This window comes from Rhinoderma darwinii, chromosome 13, assembly GCF_050947455.1.
Source record: "Rhinoderma darwinii isolate aRhiDar2 chromosome 13, aRhiDar2.hap1, whole genome shotgun sequence".
Lineage (NCBI taxonomy): Eukaryota > Metazoa > Chordata > Amphibia > Anura > Rhinodermatidae > Rhinoderma > Rhinoderma darwinii.
In genome coordinates this window covers 17,431,368-17,447,680 of record NC_134699.1, presented here as the reverse complement: position 1 = coordinate 17,447,680, position 16,313 = coordinate 17,431,368, and the positions used below count along the sequence as shown (strand labels likewise).

Sequence of the window (16,313 nt, the reverse complement as noted above, 5' to 3'; positions counted from 1 at the left end):
CGTTAAATACACTCGTGTGAATAAGGCCTAATATGCAGTTTTTCTTCAGCCTCCAAACTACACAGTTGTGTGAACATAGCATAATTGCCATAGTTAAATCAGCAAGTAGATACCTGCAGCCCAGTTTTTTTGTCAGCTGATGTTTCCGGAGACATAGAAGTCTCTCTTGTAGCTTTCATAAATCCCACTGAAAAACAAAACATGTTTATTTTCATTTATGCTTTTTTTTTTACAGAAAATAAATATAAGAAGAACCATCGGGTTAGTTAGATTTAATGATCTGGCACTATGGGGGAAAGCAGACAGGCATTGGAAAGTTTCAAGCAAGGCTGCTCAACTTCATTTTCCCTGCTTATCTACTAAGCATAATAGTTCATTATTTAATGTTGTTTTCAGGCTGATGTAAGCCATTTTTTGTTTTTGCCCTTTCAAAGCTCATCAACAGAAGGATGTTTGAGGTGAGGCCCTGTTCACATCAGCATTGCTTTTCCGTTGAGGAGTTCCACCTGAGGTTTCCGTCGGGTTAACCACTCAACGGAAAGGTAAACGGAAACCTTAGCTTCCATTTGCATCACCATTGATATCAATGGTGACGGAAACATTGCTAATGGTTTCAGTTTGTCACCATTCCGGCAGGTTTCCGTTTTTTTTCGACGGAATCAATAGCGCAGTCGACTGCGCTATTGATTCCATAAAAAAACAACGGTATTCCGTAAAAAAAACAAAACGGAAACCTGCCGGAATGATGACAAACGGAAACCATTAGCTATGTTTCCGTCACCATTGATATCAATGGTGATGCAAACGGAAGCTAAGGTTTCCGTTTACCTTTCTGATGAGGTGATCCACGACTGAAACCTCCGACGGAACCCCTCAACGGAAAGCCAACGCTGATGTGAATAGGCCTTAAGAGTAAAATATTTCTCATATTTCAGCTATTACATTGAAACGCAAGTCACCATCAGCGGGTGACATATGCAGATATCTATGATTTTGTGGACTTGTCACATATATTCACAGCAAGTTCTGGTAGCGATATAGAGGGAGCAAGATGGCCACTGCTCTCCATTAGCGGACTAAGAAGATCTCGCTAAGTATATACAAATGCAATGCTGAGGATGAGAAGGAAGTTCCTCTTTAATAAAGTATACGAATACAATACCAATATTCTAACATTAGCTTAAATCAAGGCTTCTCGATCTTTGTCAACTGAGGCGTCACAAGCCAGAACATGGTAATGCCCAAGCCTTACCACCAGTGATCAAAGTCCATTCCAAAATTAGAAATATTGCTCAATTCACCTCTTATTTGTCTGCCAAACCCAGTATAACATTAAAATAAGAAAGAAAAAAAAAGTCAATTTTATTGATTGGTGCAGCCAGAGAAAGGCCTGTGCAGTTTATGCTAACTTCTGTCAAGTGAGGGAAGACTTGCCAGTTTGAGAAGCACTGTCTTACATAACTGTATTACCCTCATTACGCTTTTATTTAAGTTGCAAATGTACATTTATTGACTAGTGACCCAAGTTATGCCAGAAGCATATTCTGGATACATCCAAGACTTTCAAGGATCTGCTGAACTATGTTAGGAATTTAATGCCTAAGCTGCATTTTATTAAAATCTAAGAAAGGAGAATAAGCAGCATTTGCCTAGTAGATCACACAAGTTCTACAATTACAACCCCGGTATATCAGAGAAACACGACACGAGTGCAAATTTTTTCCCTATTCATAGCAACAACTTAGAAATGTTCCTAAAAAAAAATAATGCATAAACTAGAGTAATCCAAGCACTGCTGGTCTGGCCTGGATAGGTTCAAAATTGTGTTGGGCACTTTATCTCCTGGGGGTAGCAATCCCTTATTCACTGTGCATACAGCTACCCCTATTCAGGTCAATGGTGCAGCTTTGAAAGTAAATATGAATTGCAACCTACAGCATAGACGTTAGACGCCAAGACAGGCCATTTACGTCACATGCTGTACAGAAGGTGGTGCACCACAGTGTGGGTCCTATTGCATGGCCCGACATGGGCCGTGTAAATGAGCGCCGATCAACGAGACAGCTTGTTGATTGGCGCTGATTTGATCCTTTCACAGGGAGCTATGGCTGGTTATGTATGCCGTGTCCCCATGGACCTCTATCCAGTAGATATGTGAAAGGAAGCTATTTCACGGTCATTACAAAAGGAAAAAGGAAATGTTCCCAATTAACCCCTTCCCGCCGCAGCCCTTTTTCAGATTTTCATTTTTGTTTTTTCCTCCCCACCTACCAAAAGCCATAACTTCTTTATTTTTCCGTCGATATAGTCCTATGAGGGCTTGATTTTTGCGGGACGAGTTGTAGTTTTTCGTAGCACCATTTATTGTGCCATATAATGTACTAGGGAACGGGAAAATAATTATTTGTGGGGTAGAAAATGAAAAAACAGCGATTCCTCCATGGTTTTTTGCGCGTAGTTTTTACGGAATTCACTGTGCAATTAAAACAACATGTTAACTTCATTCTGTGGGTCAATACGATTACGGCGATTCCAAACATATATAGTTTTTTCTATATTTTACAAGTAAAAACCTAAGTGTAAAAAAGAACATTTATTTTGCGTCGCCAAATTCCGAGAGCCATAACTTTTTTATTTTTCCGTCGATTAAGTGGTATAAGGGCTTATTTTTTGCGGGATAAGCTGTAGTTTTTAATAATACCATTTTTGTGTACATGCGTTTTGATCACTTTTTATTTAAATTTTTGTGGGAGATGAGGTGACCAAAACAAAGAGATTCTGGCGGTTACATTTTTTTTTTTTACAGCGTTCACCGTACGGGTTAAATAATGATATATTGTAATAGTTCAGACTTTTACGGACACGGCGATACCAATTATGTTTATTTATTTACTATACTCTAGGGGGAAAATGGGAAAAGGGGGTTTTTTTGAACTTTTTTTTTTTTTACATAAAAAATACAAAAACTTTATTGAACTCGTTTTGACTTTTTTTTTTTATTATTAGTCCCCCTATGGGACTTCAACCAGCGATGAGCTGTTAGAGGGGTTCGCCCCCTCTTTCGAACGATTTAAATGCTGCGTTCGGTATTGACCGCAGCATTTAACGAGTTAAACTAGTGTGATCGCGCTCGAGCGCGATGCCGCTCGTTACTCTGAAGGGTCGGCTGTAACATACAGCCGTCACTGGCATCGTATGGAGTGGGTTCACTCCGTGAGCCCGTTCCATACTTCCCCTACCCGACTTTGGCGTATGGATGTCAAATGTCGGGAAGGGGTTAAAAAACAGTCACAGCCTCAATCCCTGAATGACATACTAGTACAAACAAAGAAAATAGTTGTACAAAAAAACCTAGGACTAAATCAGCATTAAGTTAATATACCACGTATTTGACAAGCTTTCAAGACATGAATTTCTGCCCCTTGGCTAGAACAATGGAATGTATAAACAGGCCAAGATCTGTGCCAATCTTGCAAAATAAATAAAAATAACAGTGGAGCGTCTGCAAGCTAACTTAAATGTAAAAAGACAATCTCCAGCCTCCTAAGGATGATGATACAGTATGGCATGATATCTATATTTTATGATATATTTATGAACATTAACTAGATATTTGCGTAGAAGAGATATGAAAATATTAGACGTGACACCTGTCAAAAGCCAAATACTAAGCAGACAAGAATCATCTTCTTTAATTAGCCTAGAAAGTATAAAACAGTGATGTTATACAATTATCGCTGCTAAATATCTTTCATGGCTGACATGCTTTGAAGGTCTTGCTGAGTTGGCATTAAGAATGGCAGCATCTAAACTGCTGAACTTGATCATATAAAAAAAGATTTTTGACTTCTTATGTTTCCACTAAGAGAGCACAACACACAGAACAGTATTATACAATATGTTTATCAGAAAAGTCATAAGAACGAAACCGGTGGGGGGGTCTGGGTAAGGGTCTTTTTACAAAGCTCGTTGATCGGCGCTCGTTTGCTCCTTTAACAATGATCGGTTAAGTATGGGGATGGGTGATCGTTACTACGATAATTCGTCCCCATCCATGTCTATCACGTCAGCAGCACATCTCATCTTTTTACACAGGGAGATGTGCGGCTGTCTAGCCGACCATTTTATTGGCTGCATAAAACGAGCAGATCAGCAGATAAACGAGCTTTCGGCTGATCGGGAATAAAAGTTCATATGCACACTCGTTTGCTTAATCATTGGCCCATGTTAAAGGGCCTTAACATGCATATAAATCCTTTGTACTGAACATATATATTTTTCACACACATACTGAACAGCTACAATACTAAGGGAATTTTTTTTAATGTTTTTTTTGGGGCTTACATTTACATTGAACATTGTTACATTCATGTTACTCCTGTAGAATAGATGGCAGTGGATCCAGATGACTAAATTTACTCATAACTTTGGCCAAAAAGTGATAAATAAAACAGATTATTTGATTAAACAAGCCATGAAGGAACATCAAACTTTCCGTGTTACTATAACCTCTCTTGGATACGTTTAGTTCTATGGGACCATGCATTATACTGCTATGAGTAACATTCACTAGGACAGACATTAACTATGGCTTAATGAGCAAGATTCACAATGATTTAGAATAAAGGGGACATTTCACAAAGAACCAAAATTTCAATTTTTACCAGCATTTGCATCAATCTTCAATTAAGAAACGTTTCTCTTATGTGGGGTCTACAATTACTTGTGTGGTTGTTGCCGCTTTTTTTCCCACAATTTTAAAAATCAGAGCAAAAATCATGGTGGTTTATAAAAAAAATAATAATGCTATTCCCAAAATGACACCCTTAAAGGGGTTGAACCAGAAACTACAATTATCACCTATCCACAAAATAGTCGAAAATTGTCTGATTGATAGGACCCCCACCGATCATGAGAACGGTATACCCAAACCCCCCGTTCCTCCTCACTGCTTGAGCGCAGTGAGGAGGACATTCAATGGAGCGTCAGTCTAACATGCGCACAGCTGCTCCATTCAAGGTCTATAAAAATTATGGAAACAGCCGAGTACAGCGCTACATTCAAGTTCGGGGAGTGCGGGACCCACATTCTTGCAATCGGTGGGGGTTCTGTGGATAGGTGATAATTGTCAATTCCACCAGAAGCATGCTCCTCATCTAAAGAAAAAATAAATTTCCATTAGGATCCTGAAGAGCATCTCTCTAGACCCTTCAGAGAAACATGTCTCAAGTTACAAACTGGTATAAATACAGTAACATGACTAGTATATCCGTTATACTTTGAGTGAGGATAACGGATATAGCAATACAAAGCTAGGCAGTCTAGCCAACCTATAGTAGATTTCTAAGCAATATCTGATATCTGAGCTCAACAGAAGACATTTCTGACATCAATATAAGAAAGGGTTCTTTACAGTTAGAGTAGTCAAACTATGGAATGATCGTCCCCAGGAGGTAGTGATGGCAGATACTATGTCAGCATTTAAAAAGGGCTAGATGTTTATTTGCTGACAAATGGCATTGTGTGTTATAACTAATATAGCAATGAAAGTCTCGTAATTGATTGAGAAATGGTAACCTTGATGTACCGGTGTCTTTTTTCAACCTATGTAACATCACAGTAATGTAGAGCAGCCAACAAGATCACTATCAATTAAAAATTTTAAATGGACAGGCTGAATCCCCCAAGGGGGAGCCCTTTATTTTGGCTCATGAAGGGTTCCCCTAGTACATCCAAATACCCTTCAGGAGACAGGTCATGAAAGGCCAGGGCTACACCGAGACTTCTTGTAGCACTACATAATTGATTTTAACTATTGAGTGACAGCTGCCGTCCAAGATTACATGCAACTCCATGTACTCATTTGGACTTCATCTATAGCGCAATAGTTAAAATGAATTATGTAGTCCTACAAAAAGTCCAGATGTAGCCCTGCCCTTAGTGTGCAAAAAGCACCTGGACACTGCAATCTCAAATTGTTTACAGGTGACCAATTATTTAGTGTGGGAAACTGCATCCTGTTAATGGTTGAAGTTATAAAAGCCCTATATAAATAACTACATATACAAAATTTCCATGCGCAAAGCCTGTAAATCTGGCCCTTTAGAAAGAATTATAAGGGAAATGCCTAAATTATCACTTCATATGACTCATAATTTCCATTCCCTTTCATAATAGCAACAATGAACAGTAAATCCCAATCTGTGATCAAATACACTAAAAAAAACTGCAGTACTAAACTGTACAGATGATCTGTTGACTGTCACTATGCGGATGCTTAGGTGAAATTCTCAGACTCTCAGAGGTCAGTACCGTACAAAGTTACACAATTACATTTAAATAAGGGAAAACGCATACAGTTCACACACAAACATTTTTATCGTGATTATATACGGTAAATGCATTAATTTTAGTAAGAGGAAATGCTTCATATTTCTTTAATTGCATCCTTTTCTAAATATTATTTAGTAAATGTTTCCATATATATATATATATATATATATAAAAAATATTCTTTCATCTGAACAGGTTACAAAACCTCTGATGCCTAATTTCACGATACATCTTCATAGGGGGCGAATCTCTGAATTTCTGTTAAAGAACTCCAAATACCCAGCTTCTTTTCACAAAGCCATAAGGTTAAGGCCCCGTGCACACGACCGTAAAAATCGTCCGTGATTGCAGACAGTAATTATGGACCCATTCACTTAGATTAGCCGAAAGTCAGGTGGCTGGCTGTCGGCGGTCGGCCATGCCCGTAATCGCGGGCCATAACTGATAGAATTCTACCTGCCTGCAGCCGCCACTAACTAAGGGAACCCCCCTTGATGCCAATATGCCCAAATAAGACACATGGACAGAGGTGTTTTTTGTGAGGACAATAGAAAAAAAAAACAACTAGACAATAGAATCTTAAATGTAACTTTCCATCTTTCCTTTTTACCAAATGTATGAATTACTCTTTTTGCTTTTCATTACTCAAGTTATAATAAAACCTAACTTGTATTGCCAGACATACTGACTGTATTCTAACAGCCAGGAATTGGTAGTTAATTAAATAAATGCCCTTTCTAATGCTGTATGTACATTAGCAAACCAAGAGACAAAATGTACAACATAAACAGCACATTAACTATACAAAAAAAAAACAGGGAGGATCATCAGTTAGAAAGGTCCCTACTGAATTTATTTACTGGAAAGGCAAAGCCCCTTCCAAATATTCAAATTCTCAATTGTCTGTAAAGCACTGAATCTCAATGGTTTGGCAGACAAATATCTTACAATAAAATAAAACAGACATATAAAAAGCATGAAAGTTTATGTATTTATCTTAAACAATAAGGAATGACTATAAAATATCTACTGCTAAAAAGGTAGAGGTTCGTTTTCTTTTATCCCTGTGCCGCAACACTAATGCCAAATTAAGTATATCTTCCTGTGACTTTGGAGCTCCGGCTCCCACCAGACAATGACCTTGGTCAAGAGACCTCCAGACCTTTTGCAGACTGTATGCAAATGACCACATCTTAGGTCAGTCTTGTGTACTGTCAATCCTTGACTATAGTATATTGGCCTGGGTACAAGTGCACTCACACTGTACAAAGCGACACCTTTTAAAACTGATGTAAGATTGGTCTCTCCCAGATTCACAATGCCTACATATATATACACATACACACACACACACACACAGTCACCCTGGAGCGCTGTGAGCGGATAGCTATAAGGCTATATTCACACGACGTGAAAAAAATGGCAGTTAACAACGGATCAACTGTCCATTTTCAATCAATGTGTCTCAAAATTTGAATCCATTTCCCGGCCGTCTGACCGTTTTTCACCCACATTTGCCATCCATTTTTTCATGGACGTTAAAAAAATAGATTTTATTTGTTCCCGGGTTTTTTTGTCACAGACACCTGAAAACACCACAGTGCCCATTGGTGCCACAATGCCCACTGTAGATCGCACCAGTGCCCACATCAATAGTGCCCACTGTAAATAGTGCCACAGTGCCCATGGTAGATAGTGCCCACATAGTGCAAGACAGTACCCATGTAGATCGCACCACCCCCAGTAGGTAGTGCCCATATAATGCCACAGTACCCATGTTAATAGTGCCACTCTCCCTGTATATAGCACCCCCTGTAGACAGTACCACACCCCCTGCAGATAGCACCATCCCCCCTGCAGATAGCGCCAACACCTCCAGATAGCAACATCCCCTCTGTAAATAGCGCCACCCCTTGCAGATAGCGACACTTCCCTTTTAGATATTGAAACCCCCCCTGTATATATCAGCAACCCCCGAATTGGCACCCCCTTCCTGTAAATAGCTCCACTGTAACTCCCTGAAGGAGCGGAATTCATCTGGCCGGGGATTCCGCTCCTAGAGGGAGCCCCTGATGCCTCTGTCCATATTTGGACAGTGACGTTAGGGGCTAACTCTAAAAGCGGAATCCCTGCCTCATTGTCGGCAACGCTGTGCCCGGTGGTCCCGCTTCAGGAGTAGCCTCTGACGTCATTGTCCATATATGGATAGCGACGCCAGGGGCTTCTCCAGTAGCGGAATCCCCGGCACAGAGCGATCTGGCAACGGGGATTCTGCTCCTAGAGAGAGTCGCTGACGTCACTGTCCAAATATGTATAGTGACGCTAGTGGCTTCTCCAGTAGCAGAATCCCCGGTCAGAGTGTCGGCCGGGGATTCCGCGCCTAGAGAAAGCCTCTGACGTCACTGTCCAACTGGACAGTGACGTCAGGGGGCAATCTCTAGAAGCGGAATCCCCGGCACAGAGCGATCGGACACCGGGGATTCCGCTCCTAGTGGGAGTTTAGGTGGTGCTATCTACAGGGGGGGGTTGCTATCTACAGATGGGGCACTATTTACAGCGGGGATGGTGAGACGTCAGGGGCTCTCTCTAGGGCGGAAATTCCCAGCCAGAGAGCTGGTTGGGGATTCCGCTCCTAGAGGGAGCTTAGGTAGCACTATCTGCAGGGGGTTTTGCGCTATCTACAGGGGGTGTGTGTGGTGCTATCTACAGTGGGGGGTGTAGTCCGGGGCTCTTAAAACCCTCCCGGCAGACATGAGAGTGCAGCACTGCTAACACTGAAGCAGCACTGCACTCATTAAACCCCGTTAAAGGAAGTCAACGTTTATACACGTGGAAACTGCAAGGGGCATTGGCAGATGGAACGTATATAGCCGTATGGCAGTCGTGAAGGGGTTAAAAACAAAAAATATCTAACAAAGCCACTAAGTTTCAAAAGGCTAAAAGCAAATACAAATTATTCCTGTTAAAAACAACAAAAACTTGGAAACCAAGTTTCAATCAAACAGAGCAGAAAATAAAGAACCAACCTTTTTACAACATAATAATGTTTTCAGTGTGTATAACCATGTCCTCTCCCATAGATACTTCAATACCTTAAATCTCACTGCACATAAAATTTCTCCACAGAATAAACAGAAAGCACACGGACGTGCAATACGTTCGTGTGAATTAGGCTTAACTGATATAAGGATGTATTGCACTATTTTGCCTTGAGCTGTCCCACTTCCTTGAATATTTTTGGGAATAATAACCTATGTGACCATATCCATGGTGTGCCATTGGCCCGTCAGGAGTGAGGGAAGGCTCTGGGGCTGGTGACGTCTGCGCATGTGCGGATGCCATCTTCGTGCGCCGTAGTATGAGGCTAGTGGCGTCTGAGCCATCCACGCCATGCTGGAATGCGGATATTGGAATGTACGTTTTGGCTGTAATCATAGGATTTATCACATATGTGATTTACCTATATGATGAGACTTTGGTAATGTACCCCATTGTATTCACCCCTGAGGAAGCTGCAGCGGCAGCGATACGTGTGGGGTACCAGATAGGCGCTTATGATACAGGAATGTATTTATCTTTATCCATACAGGCTGCCATATTCAGATATGATTATTTTGCATCTAATATTACATTATATACCATATATTGTTTCTTTGGGCAGTCAGGATTGCATAGAATACACATATCTCTTGTATTTCACGAAAGTTAGCGTCCAGAGGATGTTTGTCAATCTCCTAGATTACCTCATGTGGGAGGAGTACGTGTTTTCACATGTTTTTATGTTTTGCGCTCACATGTGTGTGTTCTTACGGACTAAATAAACTGTATGTAACTTTTGTATCTATATTGGTGTGCCAGCGCCATGTATACACACACAGTCTTGTCCTTCTCTTAGCCCGCCATTGCTATTAATTACCATAGCCATTGAATGGAGCGGCAGCGAACATGCGCGATGGCCGCTCCATTTAAATTCCTCCTCCCTGCGAATGTGCTGTGAGGAGGAATTGGTGTCTGGACCCCCGTTCTTGTGATCGTGGAGTCCCTGCGATCATACATTGATCACCGATGATGTGGATAGGTGATAAATGTTCTTAGTGGCAAAACCCTTTTAAGTAAATCAATGGATGCCATGATGCAGAAGTGAACAGAGCCTTATTCAATACAGTACATGGTGGTTGCGGCATTAATTGGCGCATCTAATGTAAAACTTTGGTTCCAGATCATGAAAAAAGAGACAGATAATTTGGCAGAGCTTCAAAACAATCTTTAGTTGCTAATCGTAACAAAAGACCTTTCATTATTTTGACAAAATGTGTCTGTCTGTCCTTACTAGTAAAAATGTATCAAAATCTTATACAATGGCTATATCACCGTAAGGAAGATCACTGTATAAAATCTTGTGACATAGTACTATACTATATAAAAAATATGTGTAGGATGCTATGAAAGAGAATGAAATAGAAGATATTAAATTTCACACTATATTAGTTGCTTTATTAAAATGCGATATATAAGGTACTATATAAAATATCACACTGTATTAGATGCAATATTAAAATGGGATGAATAAGATATTATATAAAATATTGTGATATATCATATACTATATAAAACATCATAATCACACTATAATAGATGCAATATTAAAATGTGATACATAAGATACTATATAAAATGTTGCAATATATAGGATACTATATGACATTTTTACACTATGTTAAATGCAGTATAAGATACTATATAAAATGTTGCAATATATAGGATACTATATGAAATATCACACTATATAAGATACTATATGAAAACACAATATATGATCCTACATAAAATATTGCAATATATAGGATACTATATGAAATGTCACACTACATTAGATGCGATTTGAAAACGTAATATGTCAGATACTATATAATATATTGGGATATATCAGATACTGAATAAAATATCACACTATATTCTATACTACAGTACTGTATAAGAAACGTAATAGATAAGCTATTATATGAAATATCGCGATATACTACATGAAATATGACATAACATACTATATAAAGTATCATATGTAGGATGCTATGTGAAATATCATGATATATAAGAAACTTTGGAACTATTAACCTATATAAGATACTATATAAATTATCAGTAATATGATGAATGCTATAAAACATTATATATATATATATATATAAAAGAGAGATGAGAATGTATACAAATATCAATCTATTTACTTGAAATGTAATATATAAGATACTATAAAAATATTGACATATAAAATACTCAAAAAATATAACTATACTACTAGAAATATCACAATATATAAGACATAGTACAAAATATCACAACAAACAAGATTAATATGAAATATTTAGGATGCTCTGCAGAATGTGGAATATAACAATATGTGGGATACTATAGAACTACCATATGTAACATCCCACATGAATAAGAGTTATATAAAATATCACTACATGTAATATACTACGTGGAATAAAAAGGGACATATAGAATATTATATGTGTGCTCACTTGATGGAGGACATGTCTGCGGTCCAGTGTTATGAGGGTCTCCTGCCCCCATAGTAGGTGACACATTCAGGGACGTTGTTGCTCGGAGACGTGTGTAACAACTCGGGAAAGTGCAAAGTTAAGGTCCCGTTACTCACTCGGATTGGCTCCTGTCACCGGTTGCGTCCATGGGACCTCGAGCCCCGGAGAATGTCCGAACTCCAGCGCCGGAGCAGTCCCTGGCTCATTTCCTCAGCTCCGGCAACGGGGACACAAGCGACACCCCCTGTCATCCCCGGGCCCGCCTGCTCCCCGCCTCACCAGACGCCCCTCCTCACTGCCTCAGTCGGGCTGCGCGCTGCAGAGCTTTCCCGCCCTATGTCCCGTCCACCAATCAGAGCACGGCGTACAATTGTGTGCAGCCCGTGTGGGCTCGACGTCATTTACCTCATAAATCAAAGTGTACAACACACTGCTAAATAATATATATATATATATATATATATATATATATATATACACAGGGGCGTAACTAGGAAAGACTGGGCCCCATAGCAAACTTTTGACTGGGGGCCCCCCCTCCCCTGGGTGTCAAACAACCCCCCCCCCCTTGTAGATAGTGCCTTTTTTACAGCCCCCCCTGTAGAGAACGCCATACAGCGCCCCCCCCCCTGTAGATAACGCCATACAGCCCCCCCCTGTAGACTGTATGGCGTTATCTACAGGGGGGACTGTGTGGCGTTATCTACAGGGGGGACTGTGTGGAGTTATCTACAGGGGGGACTGTGTGGCGTTATCTACAGGGGGGACTGTGTGGCGTTATCTACAGGGGGGACTGTGTGGCGTTATCTACAGGGGGGACTGTGTGGCGTTATCTACAGGGGGGACTGTGTGGCGTTATCTACAGGGGGGACTGTGTGGCGTTATCTACAGGGGGGACTGTGTGGCGTTATCTACAGGGGGGACTGTGTGGCGTTATCTACAGGGGGGACTGTGTGGCGTTATCTACAGGGGGGACTGTGTGGCGTTATCTACAGGGGGACTGTATGGCGTTATCTACAGGGGGACTGTATGGCGTTCTCTACAGAGGGGGCTGTATGGCGCTAACGCCATACAGCCCCCACTGTAGAGAACGCCATACAGCCCCCCCCCCCTGTAGGGAACGCCATACAGCCCTCCCTGTAGGGAACGCCACACAGCCCCCCCTGTAGGGAACGCCATACAGCGCCCCCCCTGCAGGGAACGCCATACAGCGCCCCCCCCCCCTGCAGGGAACGCCATACAGCTGCTCGCCCCCCTGCAGGGAACGCCATACAGCTGCCCCCCCCCTGCAGGGAACGCCATACAGCTGCCCCCCCCTGCAGGGAGCGCCATACAGCCCCCCCCCTTGCAGGGAACGCCATACAGCACCCCCCCCTGCAGGGAACGCCATACAGCCCCCCCTGCAGGGAACGCCATACAGCGCCCCCCCCCCCCCCGTACGGAACGCCATACAGCCCCCCCCCCCCCAAAAAAATGCGACCAATAGTGTGTCCTACAAATAACATGCATCCCCTATCCACAGGATAGGGTATACAAGCGTGATCGCTGGCAGCGATAGGGAGAACGGGGGACTGAAAGTCCCCTGAAGTTCTCCATGACTAACCTCTGACTTCTGGCGTCTGCGCAGCTCAATAAAAATGAAAGGAGCGCTGGTCACGCATGCGCACAAGCGCGACCGGCGCTCCATTCATTTCTACGGAGCTGCCGACACAGACCCCGGAAGTCCGAGATTTGTGATGGAGAACTTCAGGGGACTTTCAGTCCCCTGTTCTCCCTATCGCTGCCAGCGATCACACATGTATCCCCTGTCCTGTGGAGATCCTGTGGAGACCCCGGGGATACATGTCCTGTGGAGAGGGGATACATGTCTTTTGTTTAATGGCAGAGCGGGGAGATACCTCCCTGCTCTGCCGTAGTGTTCAGTGGCGTCCCGCTGTAGCAGCCATAGCGGCTGCTAGCGGAGCCTGCGGCCATGGTAGGGGCCCCCTCATGCCGCGGGCCCCGTAGCAGTCGCTATGGCTGCTACGGCGGTAGTTACGCCACTATATATATATATATATATATATATATATATATATATATAGTACAACATACTGCTACTTATCTATATATAAAGTATACAACTTACCACTACTTATACACCGCTACTCATCAATATACAAAGTATACAACATACTGCTACTCATCTATATATAAAGTGTACAACATACTGCTACTCATCAATATATAAAGTGTACAACATACTGCTACTCATCTATATATAAAGTATACAACATACTGCTACTCATCAATATATAAAGTGTACAACATACTGCTACTCATCAATATATAAAGTGTACAACATACTGCTACTCCTCTATATATAAAGTATACAACATACTGCTACTTATCTATTTATAAAGTATACAACACACTGCTACTTATCTATATATAAAGTGTACAATATGCCGCTACTTATCTATATATAAAGTATACAACATACTGCTACTCATCTATATATAAAGTATACAACATACTGCTACTTATCTATAAATAAAGTATACAACATACTGCTACTCATCTATATATAAAGTATACAACACACTGCTACTTATCTATATATAAAGTGTACAACATACTGCTACTCATCTATATATAAAGTATACAACATACTGCTACTTATCTATATATAAAGTGTACAATATGCCGCTACTTATCTATATATAAAGTATACAACATACTGCTACTCATCTATATATAAAGTATACAACATACTGCTACTTATCTATAAATAAAGTATACAACATACTGCTACTCATCTATATATAAAGTATATAACATACTGCTACTTATCTATATATAAAGTGTACAACATACTGCTACTCATCTATATATAAAGTATACAACATACTGCTACTTATCTATATATAAAGTGTACAATATGCCGCTACTTATCTATATATAAAGTATACAACATACTGCTACTCATCTATATATAAAGTATACAACATACTGCTACTTATCTATAAATAAAGTATACAACATACTGCTACTCATCTATATATAAAGTGTACAACATACTGCTACTCATCTATATATAAAGTATACAACATACTGCTACTCATCTATATATAAAGTATACAACATACTGCTACTCATCTATAAAGTATACAACATACTGCTACTTATCAATATATAAAGTGTACAACATACTGCTACTTATCTATATAGAAAGTGTACAACATACTGCTACTTATCTATATATAAAGTGTACAACATACTGCTACTCATCTATATATAAAGTATACAACATACTGCTACTTATCTATATATAAAGTGTACAATATGCCGCTACTTATCTATATATAAAGTATACAACATACTGCTACTCATCTATATATAAAGTATACAACATACTGCTACTTATCTATAAATAAAGTATACAACATACTGCTACTCATCTATATATAAAGTATACAACATACTGTTACTCATCTATATATAAAGTGTACAATATGCCGCTACTTATCTATATATAAAGTATACAACATACTGCTACTCATCTATATATAAAGTATACAACATACTGCTACTTATCTATAAATAAAGTATACAACATACTGCTACTTATCTATATAGAAAGTGTACAACATACTGCTACTTATCTATATATAAAGTGTACAACATACTGCTACTCATCTATATATAAAGTATACAACATACTGCTACTTATCTATATATAAAGTGTACAATATGCCGCTACTTATCTATATATAAAGTATACAACATACTGCTACTCATCTATATATAAAGTATACAACATACTGCTACTTATCTATAAATAAAGTATACAACATACTGCTACTCATCTATATATAAAGTATACAACATACTGTTACTCATCTATATATAAAGTGTACAACATACTGCTACTTATCTATATATAAAGTGTACAACATACTGCTACTCATCTATATATAAAGTGTACAACATACTGCTACTCATCAATATATAAAGTATACAACATACTGCTACTTATCTATATATAAAGTATACAACATACTGCTACTCATCTATATATAAAGTATACAACATACTGCTACTCATCTATAAAGTGTACAACATACGGATACTTATCAATATATAAAGTGTACAACATACTGCTACTTATCTATATATAAAGTGTACAACATACTGCTACTCATCTATATATAGTGTACAACATACTGCTACTCATCAATATATAAAGTATACAACATACTGCTACTTATCTATATATAAAGTATACAACATACTGCTACTTCTCTATATAGAAGGGTATGTTCACACGGCCTATTTACGGACGTAATTCGGGCGTTTTTGCCCCGAATTACGTCTGAAAATAGCGCCTCAATAGCGCTGACAAACATCTGCCCATTGAAAGCAATGGGCAGACGTTTGTCTGTTCACACGAGG

The 16,313-nt window shown here is 39.9% G+C and overlaps 1 protein-coding gene across 4 annotated transcripts in view; it reads right to left on the bottom strand.

Annotated features, from left to right (window-relative positions):
- The window catches only part of GJC1 (gap junction protein gamma 1), a 47,308-nt gene extending 35,121 nt beyond the window's left edge, over nt 1-12,187 (bottom strand). For 2 of the 4 annotated variants that reach the window (XR_012851507.1, XM_075845145.1), the window contains exons 1-2: nt 11,859-12,187; nt 114-187 (exon numbers count right to left, since the gene is read on the bottom strand). The gene's annotated coding sequence lies outside the window, so the exon portion shown is untranslated. The remainder of the gene's footprint in view (nt 1-113; nt 188-11,858) is intronic. The other 2 variants (XR_012851508.1, XM_075845146.1) reach the window with 1 other exon arrangement.
- Nucleotides 12,188-16,313: the final 4,126 nt, after the last annotated feature.